This window comes from Micropterus salmoides, unplaced genomic scaffold (assembly GCF_014851395.1).
Source record: "Micropterus salmoides isolate LMB-PRFRI ecotype aquatic unplaced genomic scaffold, ASM1485139v1 Ms_hic_scaffold_5, whole genome shotgun sequence".
Lineage (NCBI taxonomy): Eukaryota > Metazoa > Chordata > Actinopteri > Centrarchiformes > Centrarchidae > Micropterus > Micropterus salmoides.
This window is the reverse complement of record NW_024044237.1, coordinates 24,615,021-24,630,310: the sequence shown is the minus strand read 5'-3', so window position 1 is coordinate 24,630,310 and position 15,290 is coordinate 24,615,021. Positions and strand designations below refer to the sequence as shown.

Sequence of the window (15,290 nt, the reverse complement as noted above, 5' to 3'; positions counted from 1 at the left end):
CATCAGGGTTGGTAGTGATAGGACCAGGGAACAACCTCATTAACTTCACCCCCTGTTGTTGGCAGTAGGTGAAAATCAAGTCAGGCAGGCACACATATCTCCTAGCTGGCCACTTTTTTCCCTCGACAGACTGCTTCTTCTTTTGCCCTAATATAAGTTGACAGACAGTGAGTATCCTCACTACACATTAGTGTGTGTGTGTGTGTGTGTGTGTGTGTGTGCACGCCTGCATCCATATGCTGGCATGGTTTGTCTGTAGATTGCAGAGGTAGGACTTCCTCAGTAGATGGTGAAGTTACAGATAAAACAGGCAGATTGTCTCTGTGTTGCATCAGTTGGAAAGCAGTGGATTAATAGCATGCATTTATCTATGGAGGTAAAACGATACCATAAATATGGAAAATGGACAGACTATAAGTCACAAATAGATATTACAACTTGTAAACAGAATCTACACATAGATTCAGAATCAGCATACAAACTCTTCATGATCCACAAATATAAAACACGAGCTACAAATAGATTTAAAATCCACATATAAACACATCATGACACACAAATAGAAATTAGTGACTTTTACGTGAAAACCAGAATTTGAATGAATGCAAAGTGATTTGTGTGCAGGTGAGGATCATGTTCTGTTTGTAGATTGCGTTGCATTTGTCTTGACACGCTGTGGTGACAAAACGATGTCATAATCACTGAAGATGAACAGACTATGAGTCAAAAAAGCATTGTACTTAGATTTAAAATCCACAGACTTCATTATCTGCAAATGTAAAACATAATCTAGACAGCGTTAACAGTAAGTTAGTGCAGAACGGCAGTAGGCTGTGATAGCGTTACTTTTTATTAAATGTTGCACAATTAAATATATAGTTAGTTATTACTGCTTACCTGACAACCCAACTTGTGAGCGTCTGTCCGTCCTTCCTCAGCGCTGCCCAAACTCTGTGTGGGGAGGGTGAGCCTGCCTCTCAGCACTGTTACGGCGGCTACAGAGAACTGGCAGGGGGCCCACCCATCTGAGAAGTGTCTGCTCTTATTGTGAAAAGGGCTTATTGAGGGGACGTGACATCACTTAGAAGCAATACCCCTGTTTGGCTGACTACATGTGTGGATCGTACTCTGCAGAAAGAGAGTGCCAAAATGATCTGTAGACATGTGCAGAGGAATCTGTAAATGCACAGCGATCTGCGAACACAGATTCAACACTTTTATGCTGAGCATTGCACTGTGTAAGAATGTCTTTATACAGTGGTTTAAAAATACAAGTTAGACTAATGGGAAAAACAGCTAAACAGTAGTGCCAAAATTCTGAAAACAAATGTAACACAATCAACAAACATAATATGACCCTCATGCACACACAAATCACTTTGCATTCATTCAAATTCTGGTTGTCAAGTACAAGTCACTGATTTCTCTTTGTAAATCATAAAGAGTATGTTTGCGGATTTTAAATCTATTTGTAGATTGTGTTTTATATTTGTAGATCATGAGATGTTTGTGGATTTTAAATCTATTTGTAGATCTTGTTTTGTGTTTATTTAGACAATGTGTTAGTACTTCAAAAATATTTTGAAGTACTAACACATTGTCTAAACAAATGCTACAAATCTATGAAGCACATGCTACATCTACGGTATAATTTAAAACATACATACAGAAATCCCCAAGAGCTAAACTACCCTATTCCTACTACCCAGTGTTCCCAAGAAATTAATTACACCAGTCTCTAGCTCTATCATTCTTGGTTAAATAGGTGAAATACAATAAATGTAGATGATGGACAGCTAAGAAATTGGAAGATAGTGGATGCCCCCTTTGGAGCCACAAAAAACAGGTCCCTAGCACACTGAAGGTAAGTATGACTGGAAAGCAGTAAGGCTATATTAAAATGTAAACCTATATTAATCAAAAAATAGATTCTATGTTAAAAGCACAAAGAGACAGGTTGGCTGAGATATGAATGAGCCCATAAAACACACACTGGCTGACATGCAGTAAATATAATGACCAGCAGACAGTTAACCCAGTACAAGGGGAGCTCACAATCAATGGGCAAGGAGCAACTTTATCCCACACACAGGATGAGCACTAAGCCAGACCATCAGAACAGAACAAGGAAAAGAAGACAGTGACTCACTACCTGCAACCCAAACTAAACTTAACAAAGCTCTATACAGTTGTTGCGTTCATATTATTTTGTACACATGTAGGCTATGTATAAAAGATAACAGAAAACATGTTCAAATCCCACCAACTACGCAGACGATCCCTACCTGGGTCTCCTGGCAAAGTTAGCCTCCCCATAACGTTACATGGGGTTCTCGTCGTAACCGCGGTTGCCTCGTTTGTATTTTTATTTCAGTTAAAGACAATGTTTTTTCACATCTAGTTTTCGTTATTTTGTTCGTCTTCATTTACGATTTTAAATCTATTTGTAGATCTTTTTTCACATTTGTTGATCATGAGGAGTTTGTTTGTGGATTCTGAATCTATGTGTAGATTGTGTGTTGTGTTATCAAGTTGTAATATCTATTTGTGACTAGATTGTCATATCTTAAAATATTTATAACTACTTACAGTCAGTTAAAACAGAAATTTATAACAGTGTAAAGAGTGGGATGTATGATTCCTTGAATTGACCTTTTATCAGCAGAATCTTGTGCAGTTATTTGTTTTGTTAGATAGATAAAACAACACTACTCTGAGCCATATTTTTTTATTTCTCAGTATATGTTCAACAATGCAAACGAAATTAAAACAATAGGCTTTTTAAAGCAACTTTTTCCTAGGTCCAGTGATTATACAGCCTATTTGTTACTGTCTGTTTCATTAGGTTTTAAGGACGGAAAGCCGGTAACAACATAATGAGTGCTCCTTTTGCAGATGATTACAATAAGAAAATCCAAAATAATATAATTGCTTTAAAAGAAAGCTGCAGTTGGCTAGTCAAGTTTAGAAGAACTAATGGAGGGAAACTGAGGCAAATCTAAATGGATGCTGTTGGAGAGATTGCTCTTTTTTTGTCACTTTTCCTGTCTTTGTGGAAAAGGGGGAATCATCACTCAGTGTACTTTGTGACAATGAACACAGAAGAATGCAAACTTTGCATCTTAGTTGAAGCTGAATACATTTATTTTTCTTTGAACTATGCTCATTGTGACATTCTTACCACCAGCATCAATAACCTTTGCTATTTTAAGGTATGAAGAAATTATTTTTCATGCTCTGTGCTGCTCTATTATTAATTCTTAAAATAAAGAACTAATTTTCATGATTATTGAACAAGTACTTAGATATTGGTCAACGTATTGTGCAGTTATATTGACTGCCAAAAGTTATGTTTGGATACAGCTGTGACATGAATTGATCAATGAGGTTTTCTCTTTACTCTAGAAATTATCATTTAAATCTGAGCAATCTCCTAACTCGTCGTCCCTCTCAGATGGAGGACTGTGAACCACTTTCTTCCTGCCTAGCTGAGGAACCTCTCTGCCCTGTGACTCTTTTAATTGGGATGCTACGGTTGAAATGGAGTGGCTGGGACCCACAGGGACTCCTATTTCTATCTTACCCTTACAAGTTAACGACCATGCCAGATCGTTATGTTTAGACACAGAGCATGACTCAAACGCCACCTATTTCTAATTTAACACCACCTCTGTTTTCTTTAAAATAACCCACACATACTACCTAGCAGGTGTTTTAAATTAGATATTTTTTTAAATGTGGCTATATATTGAAATTTGAGGTACAGCAGGTTTGAGTTTTGGTACTTATATTAAGTGGTGGATGTTTTGGTTGAACAAACACTTTATTATAATTTGAATTAAATTTGAAACCCTCTTAATGGAAGTATGTATAAAAAGGCTCCCTTTAGAAAATAAATAAAAAGATGCGCACATGCAAGTGAGATTCTCTGTTGGGTATGATAACTGTCAATTTCCATACCATGGCATACGGTGAGACCATTGTACCACTGAAACTCTAACCAATGAAGGTTAAAGTCAAGGGCAACTGGACTTGGTTGAAGATACTGGAAGACGTTTAGTCCCTCATCTAAAGGACTTCTTCAGTTCTGACTGACTGGTAGGGAAACTAAGGCCCCATCCACACTACTCCGTTTTAGTTTATAAATGGAGAATTAAAACGAACACGATCTCTGTCCATACCAGCATTTTAACTGCGTTTGGAGTACATTAAAACGACTGAAAACGCACAGCTAGGACCCGTTCAGGTGCACTGGGCATGCGCATGCCAGTGTAAACAGGAAGCAGATGGTCTATTCTGTAGTTGCAGAAGATTTGGCAAAAGAATAAATAAATAGGAAGCATCAAACCAGTTTTTTGGGTTTTTTTTGCATGCACCAATAAGGAGCTGGGGAAAACTAGTGTGTTGTGATTCTATTGCTCATTTTTGAACCCCTGAATAATTTTTGAACCCCTGAATAATATCCTGATGCCACTCTTACTTTCTAAAAGTGGATTATGCTTTCAGAAAGGTATATAGAGTATGCTAGAAGGTTCAGAAAATTTTGAACCTTCCAGCATACTCAATATACCTCAAAATTAAAAATTGCATATTATATGTTCTGTTGTCACAAAAATGTACAATAAATATGTCTTTTTTTATTTTATGTATTTTACCACATTTTTTTCTCAGATACAAATTTTGTTTAAATTTAGTTTTATGTCTGGGCATCTGATTGGAGGGCAGAACTTTACGTTTTGCCTTTTAATAAGATATAAAACGATGCCTGAGTTATCAGGCAGTGCTCCCTTTTATGCACACACAATTTTGCACTGTCCTGCTTTTGTAGCAGTAACTCTCTCTTTTGTACTGTCTTTTCCTGTATCTGTTACTTACACATACATAGAATGGCAATTACACAGTCACAATGAACATTTGCCAATTTCTTCTTTCTTTTACTCATTTCATGTTTCACTCCACCTTTTTAATCATGGCACTGTTGAAGATCTCAGAGTTATAACTTTCTCTCTCTGCAGGACAGAATATCATTTCTTCTTAGATGTGTGTGGGGGTGGTGGTTCTGTGCTATTGGTCTCAGCATCTCAGCAGCACCTTTAAAGCTTTATCGGTCCCTGAGAGTGCTGAGAAAAGAGAAGATGTTGGCAAGCTTCGGCATCCTGCCAGCTTGTCCATCTTTCGCTACATGGGCTGCTGCTAGGGGTCACCGTTCAGGTCAGGTTTAGAATCTGTCAGCAGGACTAGTTTTCCTTTCACTGTTGGGTGCACACACACATACACAGACTGTGGAACATATAACAAATACCCGACAGTATAAGAGTATCTATAGATATTAAGGCATTGGTGCACATTATGCCTTTAGAAAAGTTTTTCTTGTTGTGCCGTCTTTCAGTTCCTGAACTGTTTGTAGATGGAAATTAGTACAACTTTGCTTTGGAATAAATGGATATATATATCCTTCTAGTATTTTTTTCAGGGATGATTGATTGCTTAATAATCTACAAACCAAAGCCTTCCATTTATTGACATGCCTGATCATCAGGTAGACTATGTAGAGTGATGGATTTAGTGTTGGTATTCATGACCCTTGAATTCTGAGGGGCAGATTTTGATGGGAAAATGCAAATATTATGAATAGTTTTCATCTAAAAATAGTTTCACAATTCTGATAGAAGCATTGAGAACAATCATCAGTCATGACATTTCCCAAAATGGCTGCCTACAGTGTTACAGTAGTGTTAAACAAGTACGTTAATAGCAATTTTGCTAAACATTTAATACTTTAGGTCCTTTATAAAGCAAATATGCCATATTTACATAATTAAAAGCTGTGTGTCTCTGGGTTTTGGACTGTTGGTTGGACAAAACTGTGAGGGTGCACTTTTAATGGCCATTTGTCTGCTATTCTTTGACATCTAAAAAATTATCAAGAGATAAATTTTTAACCTCAATAATTTTATTTGCCTTTCACTACAGAGCATGTTTACAGATCACGTATGGCTGCTATTCTGTCCACTGCTTGTGTGGCTCTACACAAGGTAGCTAAACAGATGTCTTAGACACTGAAAGGGTTAAATGATGAGTGAGACGTGGAAGTAAAGTTGAGGGCTGTTTACTTGTTTGTCTTCATCAACTTGCTTTCTTACAGTGTTTTTCAACAACTCTGTGAAACTAAGAGCAAACACACAAAAAAGCTATTAATGTAACTAAAAACAGTGTAGAAATGTACATGCTGGAATTAAACATATGGCTGCACTACACATGGCAACAAGGTAATGTAATGATCAATAAATCTCACCAAATATGAATTTATACAACAACATATGCATCGATACTCATGTATAAAGTCAAAACATGTAATGTAACTCACAATCAAAGCTTCTCCAGGGTTCGATACAGGTGGATGCCAAAGATAAAACAAAGATGAATCACCTAAACTTTCCAAACTAATCCAAAATGGCTGGTCTGAACTATGACCCTACCCATGTGATCACAATTAACCAATACAGCAATGACATTCAGCTGACAACAGCCTTAAAGCAACCACAATGAGGTGCTAGTTGCCCTTAACATGAATGTAACAGAACAGCTGCTGTAAACAGATAATTTGCCTGGAAAACAACCTTTAGCTTTCTCTAAAATGGTTAAAGATGACTTACAGGCTTGTAGTTACTTTGACTCCATTCACCAAATATCCAGCTTTTTGAGGCTTATAACCAACTATTACAAATGTGTTGGTTAATTTAATGACGAGGCTATTTTTTTGTTGTATCAGCTGTTTTATGGGACCTTTGCTGCTACTGAAAAGATTATGAATACTGGATATTGCCATGACTTTTAAGACAAATTTTCATGTCACATTTCAGGTTTTATTTTGTGTGTGTGTGTGTGTGTGTGTGTATGACTGATGTGTGTGAGCCTATGATTCAGGTAATGACTTTTTTGCCTCATGTTGCTTCAGAAATTCACATATTAAAGTTGTGATTATGAGACTGCCTTTGCAGCTGTAGACACACTCTAGCAATTGTCATTCATCTAACATGATTTGCCTCTGTTGTTGTGCTGTAGTCTTCTAAATATTAATATCCCTTTTGATGCAGTGTTTATTTTATCCATCCACTGTAAACACACAACCATGTACGTAAATGTGCACATACACAGCACATGTGCGCTTGCACACCTTTTGTGTACATGCACCCACACAAAATGATCCTTTTCCGCTTTTCTGCTCTGGCTAAACTCCCTCACAATTGTTATGCTCAGGGAGGCCCTGGGTTCTTCATTCTCCATCATCACTCTTGCTCCCTCTCTTTCTCTCCCCACTCTGTCTGCACTCTCTCCCTCAGTTTCCTATACCTTAGAGGCAAATTTCTGACATGAGATGGAGCTGTGGCTTTCCTCGGCCCTCCCTTTGATAGAGGTGTGGGGTCTAATGAAAATGAAGTGATGGGGACTGGGAAGAAGCTGAGGGACTGTGTAAACCACGGGGGTCTAGGCCTGGAATTGGATAGTTAGAAGGTTGCCACAGTGCATTAGTGCAGGGGACATGGAATGGGAATGTTGGGAATGGCCTTTTTTCACCAGTGATTGGGTCCCCTGTCACCAAGCCTGCTGGTTTAAATGATGCCTGATTAATTGAATGAGCCACATACTCCGCATTGACGACACTGATAAGGACTCCATACAACACACCAAGGCCCTGTATTATTTTCACCACAATTGTAGCATGAATCTGTTCAAGACAGTTTAGATTAGCCAATGAAACAATATTACCCACAGTACAATAGTTTGCCAGTGCATCATGGGTTCTCAATTCTGAGTTCAATAATTGGCTTCATAGTAAAGGAATAGTAGAAAAACTTCCACATCTGGTTGTGTTTTTCAGAGGTTGTTGGTTGTGTTACTCTGCAGGCCAATCAATACCTCTTACCTCGCTTAATATGCTTGACATATCAGTAAGATGAAATAGGATGTCAACACATAATAGGCAAGCCTCCAGCACTACAGTAGACCACAGTACATCTGAGAGATTAACCAGGTATTCCGATGTATTAGAAACTATTTCAAAGGATTAAAATGTTTCAGCCTCACCTAAAGTGTGACATCAAATACAGTTTCTTCACTTAGGGAGGGTAAGCGGATTTAGGCTCTCTTCTTTCATTATGCCTGGAATGCTGTTGAAATGGCCCAGGACAGACTGGCGTCAAGATGTGCAGAAAGGATCGATTCCTTCTCCTTAGAAGCCGACAAACGCGGGGCCCCGCGCCTTTATGCCGATGCATTAGAAGATTAAAAGTAATGTCTAGATGTGGCAGTCACTTCCTAATTGATCCTAAGCCTCCTCCCCCCACATACAATTTCCACTCCCCGCTCTGCCATCAGATGAGGTGCTGCACTGTATCGATCCCTGACGCCAATTTCTTGATTGCAAATTCTGATGTGAAGAATCCGGCCTAATGCCATAATCATACACTTGTGATTATGGGGTAGTCTCTTCTAATCAAAGATCCAGGCTGCCGTGCCAGAAGGCAGCACCGGGAAGCAATCAGTAAGTGATCATTTAAGGAGACACACTGAAAATATCCAACAACCTTCTGAGTCTTTCTTTCTTTCACTACTTTGGTTCAAGCAAAGGCATGATCCTCAACTCTGATTACAGAAAACTAGGTGGATGAAAAACCAGAGCCATTTAATGTCAATTGAAGTGAATCTACAGTAATTGCTATTTGCTTTTCAAATTATTGTACTCATCTGTGTTAAGGTGGGATACTGGAATGGCTAGATAAAGGCAGTTTTAACTCATTCATGGTACATTGAAGCATGCTTCACAGTCAAAAACAAATGGTTTAGTTCACATGAGAAAACACAACTTTGTACACAGTCATAACTATACTAGAAAAACTGTTTGCCTTATTTTGGAAGATCAGAGACCTATAAGCTAATTAATGACACTGGCTTGTAGTAATTTATAAAGACGAGCTGATTTCGGCCAGGCAACATTGACATCTCTGGACATCTACTTTTAATAGTGTATCAAAAGTTCAGCTGAGGTCACCGGTAGAAGCTGACAGGGTGAAATATGTTGTTTCCCCCCACTGACACCAGCTACTGGCCCAAGTAGCTAATTAGCTTAGTAAAGTGGTTATGTGCAGTGGGAGGTGGAGCGTGGATGCTTCCTCTAGAGCTCACTTTTTAATAAGCTGATTCTTCTTTTTAACAGAACAGAGAGACCCTTAGCATCCAGCTGACCTCCGTACTTAACATGTGTTAAGAGGCAGGGCAGTGTACTAGAAAGTCAGGCTGTGAGTGTGTGTGTTAGAGAGAGGGAGAGAAGAAATTAAGATGTCTTCATAGGATATACTACACCCCCTTAAATGATCATGTTTTGCTCCCCTCCCACTAAAAATTTCCTTGTACAGTTTGCACTGACTGCAAAAATCAAGATGCAGTTCCACACCATGCCAGGCGGTATATTTCACCTTTTATATACAATCTTCAGTTCTGCGTGATGTCAGTGCAGTAAATAATGCTAATGATGTCAGGATGTTCACCTTGACAGGAAACTGACTGTTTTCTTTCAACAGCTCCTACAAAGACTCATGTTGTGCAATGTTTTTTGATGTGTAGAAATGAGGTACTTCAACTGCAATTGTTTAACCTATGGGGAATAGAGCTTGATGTACCTCCCATCTTCACAAAGATGGAAATGAAATCGGTGTGGATGTGCACATATCTTTCAATGGTATCGATAGGTTAGCTTTCTTGTTTGTTGATCGTTTCAGTGTTGCTCATGTTTTTCATGGAGTTCTGTAGGAAATTGAGCTGTTCCTTCAACAGTGCGCGCTGAAAGACGTACAGTGTGTTCTGAAATAGTCATATTGAGCAATCAGGTATCACAAGACAGCCCTGATTCAAGTTGCTGAATGAATAAAGACTGAATTTTGTGATGTCACTTGATTTGGTCCTTGAAATTGTGATTATGTTATCATCAAAACCATCATAACTTCCATTGAACCTATGTCAGTTTCCATTCACTAGTTCAAAATTGATTATAATGATGGATATCATCATTTCTCAGAGATCTGTACTATTTTTGGAATGCGCTAACATTTACATCAGAATGTGCTGAATGTGAAAAATGTCCTAAATGATCAGTACATGAGACACAGATTGCGACAGGAAAACAATTTTCCTTTTAACAACATAAATGTGTACAACACAGCTACAATGAAAACATATTTCCCCTTTGATAATGTGCTTGTCTACAATGATGGCTCATTTTAAATAATGGTTTTCAGTAAGTAGTCAAAAAGCTGCACGAAGATCATCAATTGGGTAAATGGGGCTAAAAATGTGTCTTTTGGAAAATAACACAAGCAACCATACGACATTGCAGTACATACTATTGATAAATGACTGACAAAAATAAACTGAAAACATCACATGTTTTGGTTTTTTTCAAATTTGATGATTGTACATCAGCATTTAAATCCCTACTGTACTTTGCTTGTTTCATATCATCTTTCCTTTCTTCTCCCTGCCTTTGTTACTCTCCCTCGCCTGATGTTCACTCAGCCTGCCTGCAGAGGGTAGTCATTGACTACATTAAGAACCACACACCAGAACCCTCATTTCATATAATCGGCAAGCACAAGCTTACATACTTGCACATGTATGCATGCAAGCTCGCACACACACCGTAACACAGAAACAACAAACCTGGCTCTGTCTATATACCATATTTTGGAATTAATCTAATCACTGCATCTGTATCTGATTAGGCATTAGGTACGTGTGAGAGGAACAGAAACATGTAATTGCCAGATGTGGTTTTTAAACCACAGAAACCCCATTCCCAGACAGGTGGATCTGGTGCAGTCCTGTGCCAGGTTGCAACAAACCATACACTTAGCGGGGTTGCCTCAATGAAGCGAATGGGATTTTATGTAAACTGCTTGTCAGCTGAGATACACACTGATCCTTTTTTCCACGGGTCTGGGGGTTTTGAGGAGATGCTACAGTATCGTGTGTTGTTTATGTGTGTTTTTATGTGTGTATGTGTGTGCTATGTATCTGTATTAATGTCTATTTATTTGGTCCACCGAGCCGGATTTGGGGAAAACAGGCATAAATACATACCTGTACACATGCTTGTCATAAGAGCACTCGCATACTCTATTGAATATGATGTGGAAGCTTTAATAATGGATGTGAGCAGCAGCTGGAAAGGTGGAAAGGCATTGATTTATACCCACAGGTTTCCTGGGATTTTTATAGGATTGGCTAAATGTCATTACACTGCAGGTGGGGAGGTGATGAACTGTAATAAACTTTGATGTGGAAGGGTGTGTGTCTCCTGTCATTGGCTCATAAACTGGAACACTGTGACAAGTCTCAAAAGATCTACTACCCTCCCACCACCTGTCATCTTTTCAAAAGCATACAGTACACATAACCATGCTTGTGAACAGAAATCTGAATGTGTGCAAGTACAAACCCATGCAAATGCATTCACACGTACACACACATACAGTACGTGCATATGGAAACATGAGGATGTTTAGGAGAATAATACAGTCATCAGACTGGCTCTTGTATGTTCGCAGAACCGTTTTCCCTTTATTGCATTGTGTGTGAACAGCATGTGCACCTAGTATATATATAGTAAATAGTGGTGAGTAAAATCTGGGATCTACTACATCCTTTCACGTCGGGAAGTATTGATTTACTCCCCAGTGTCCATGAATTTGTTAAAACATTCACTATAGTTGCGCAGGGCGATGTAACCGATTGATCCCTCTTATTAATGTGCAGACATTTGAAGGTTTCATTTTAATTCTATACTGGCATAAAAATCAATAGCTTAGAAAAATGAGTTTTCAACTTGTGTCAATGTTGGATGCATGAAAACATTCATTTTCAATGATGTCAGAATTTAACTATGAAACTGAGATTCTTCTAATGTTTGGCAACATTAATAAGCTACACCTTCACCTTTAAATTCAGTGTAGCAGCATTGGTTGAATTAATGTAATGGTAAAGGACATTTTTTTGTTTTTATTTCATATTCGTTTTTAACAGAAGACAGCTAGAAAAGCTGTTTTTATTCATGTGCTGTATTGTGTTCATGTTCTTTTTCGTGATATTTGTTCGGGGGGGAGGTGTAAAAATAGCTTGGGAGCTAAAAGATACTGCTAGCAAGAAAAATCTTAAGAAATAGAGATGCTTTGATCAGGTTTTTTGGGCTGAGATGTCGATCATCATCGTTTCCAATGCTGCTTTTTTATGTTGGACTGATCGCTGGGTTTTAAGACCATCGTGATTTTGGAATAAATTGGCCAGTTCATGGGTGCAGTGTGTGAGTATAACGTATGATGGGTTAACCACAGCATTTGTAATAATGGATGTAAATGAAAGCTCTTTATATTTTTTATATGCTGTAAAATGATAGTAGCTTTATGTTTTAACATCTACTAAGCCTTGGTGATGTCTGTGTGAATGGTGTTTTTGAAACACCTCATCAGGCATTGTGTTATTTTTGTGTGTGTTAGTATTGTACGTTTTCTAAATACTGTGATTTGAGTAATATGTCACTTGAGCCACACAAGTCAGATGGGGTTTAAACTGTAGCTTTATTGGCTTTTCCTGCTTACTATGTCCACCAGGTATAGCGGAATGAGCCACAATTTTGCCCAGCATTAAACAAATGCATGCTAATGTCATCCAATATTAAACAGCCATTTATTCTACCCCCCACCCCTCTACTCTCAAATGAGCAAATCTGTCCTTGTTTCCTATCAACAAACAACTGCAGTGGATGCACCTTGAAGGTCAAGTCCCGTTCTCTAATTAATTGGCCTGGATGTTTCTGATAGTGTTGCCAGGGCAGAGATCTTGCTAAGTGCGACATTAATATTCACACACTTGTTTATCTGCCATTCTGTATCCCCCCCCCGGTTGTAATTGTGATCACATTCAAATAGAGCCCAACCTGAAAAGCTTCATAGGATAGTTGTCCATTCCTTCATTGTTCCAGTGTGGGTGTCTCCATTAAGGAATCTGAGTGCCTTCTCAGGGTGCCACCTGGGAAGCAGCATTCACCCCACTCATGCCGGCACTGAGCCCTCACCAGGGGAAATAGAGTATAGCTCCCTCAGATCCTGGGAATTCAAGGAAGTCTTTATTAAAAATACCAAATGTTGTCAATACCAACCACAAAGAGCAGAGAGAGGATGGCAGGGTCCTTGACTTTTGATTGAGGTATGCACTCGACGATAAATTACTTAAGCTTTTTAAATCATCTTGCATGTTGGATAATGATGAGCTTTTTAGCGAAAGCACACATCGACATCACTGCTCTCAAAATTCTTAGAGACACTTACAGAGGTTCGCACCCCAGTGCCCATGTGCATTTGTTGTATTTTACCAAACAGGGCCAATTGTGTGCATTTACAATGCGATAAAGCTCATTATGTCTGCCCACTAACCAGTTGCGCATTATCTGAAATGGTTTATGGGGCTTATACAGACCAATTTACCACAGCGCTTGGTTCCATTGTTGGTCCATGAATGTGATACTTGTCTTAGCCTGACTGAGCTAATGTTACTCCTGCTCAGAATGAGGATGCACTCTTCGTTTAGAGTCTTTGTAGTGAGGTGATTAAACCCCAGGGATTTTGCGTCAACGGCGGGACATTATTGCTGTCACTGGTGCATAGCAAGTTGAATGCACCTTTTCGCATGTTAATCATCCAAGTCTTGCACTCGCTTTACACAGAGACAATACTTTGGTGAAGAACTTTAAATTCAAAAGCAAAGCTACAGTGTTGGAAGAGAGGCACAGGGTAAAAAAAGTTTGCCAATCTACATTTCTGGTGATTTTGTAATGAAACACAATCAATATGAATGTTAAAATTAAATATGCATAAGAAAGTGAAAATAGAAACAGCACAGAGGTTAGAACAGGTGTTTTAAGCCCTTGTTTCTGCTTGTGCATGTTGAGTGGTGACAAATAGATTGTACTATTGGTTTTATGGCAAGGTGTTGGGTCAAAAAGAAATGTATTCTGTGAGATGTAGTCAAAAGTAAAACCTGTAACAATAAGGGTGCATAGTCACCTGCTGATGATATCCAGCACAAATTGTAGTACTGATGTTTTTCTACTGATGTAGAATTAAATTTGATAATCCAGTGTCCCGATTCACATCTGCACTGACAGCTGATCCTATATTCTTGTTTATCTTGGTACTCTGTTCCCACTGCTACCACCATCCTTCCAAACAAAAATTCCATTATCGTGACAACTCTCTGAGGTGTTTGTAGATGCAGTGACAGGAAAGTCATACTCACTCATCGCATTTCTCCTGAAACCTAATCTCCAGCATGGCCTTGCTCACCCACTGATAGGCAGATAGTGGTGGGAAAGGCTGCTGATACACTTGCTGTCACCAGTTCCACTTGGAATATGTCTTCTCTCATTAGTATTGACAATGTGCTTTGGTTTTTATAGTATCTTGCTAGTGACCCATGAAAGATGAAGTTAAGGCATGGCCATGATGCCCAGTAGCACTTGATTGCGTCAGGAACACGTCTGTCATCCCTACCCCAGCTAATGCTAGCTCCAAGTGGTGTTGCTCCATAAAGAGCCATGTGTATAGGCAGAAGGACTCAGGAGCTATTTAATATTTGTGGTTATTGATCGCAGCCACTGTAATGTAATTTCACCATCCTTTTTCCTCTTAGCAAATATTGGGGTTAAAAGGAGACCGTCACCCATCATAAATCCTCTTCCTTTTCCCATCTGTTTCCTCTTCATAGCTCTCTCTCTCTCTCTCTCTCTGTCTGTTTCTCTCTCTCCCTCTGTCTCCTGTTGCCCATTGGGCAAGGGCCCGGAGCAATAAAATCCTTTGGCTGATGGAATTTTATGGTTGACATCTTGGCAGACTCCTTCATTTCACTTTTTCCCTTGTCAGTTTACATGCAGTCCAGAAAACTGTCTGTATGTAAAAATCATAAAATCCTGTCCCTGACACCAGGCAAATTTAGATAACTAATTTTTCAGATCAAATTATAAATCTTTTAACTTGGCTGGCTGGATGGGTGGCTGGCTGTCTGGCAGAGAGTGGTCTACTGAGCAGAAGTTTGAGCAATCTTTGCCTACTCATCAGTCTCTTGGAGGAGGCATATCAGTCTGTAGTGACTGGCAGGGTAGTGGAACCAGACAGGGTTACGGTCAGCTAAACCAAATGGAATGAGATGAAACGCTGAGTGATTCTGGTGCAAGTAATATGTTC

At 39.0% G+C, this 15,290-nt stretch overlaps 1 protein-coding gene and 1 long non-coding RNA gene across 2 annotated transcripts in view; one reads left to right on the top strand and one right to left on the bottom strand.

Annotated features, from left to right (window-relative positions):
- Positions 1 to 15,290, top strand: part of diaph2 (diaphanous-related formin 2) — a 434,333-nt gene that overhangs the window by 73,057 nt on the left and 345,986 nt on the right. The window lies entirely within an intron of this gene.
- LOC119888716 lies at positions 4,912 to 6,507 on the bottom strand. The gene is made up of 3 exons (XR_005441926.1): positions 6,368 to 6,507; positions 6,114 to 6,168; positions 4,912 to 5,252 (listed from the first exon to the last, which is right to left on the bottom strand). It is a non-coding gene; the product is annotated as an uncharacterized LOC119888716 (long non-coding RNA).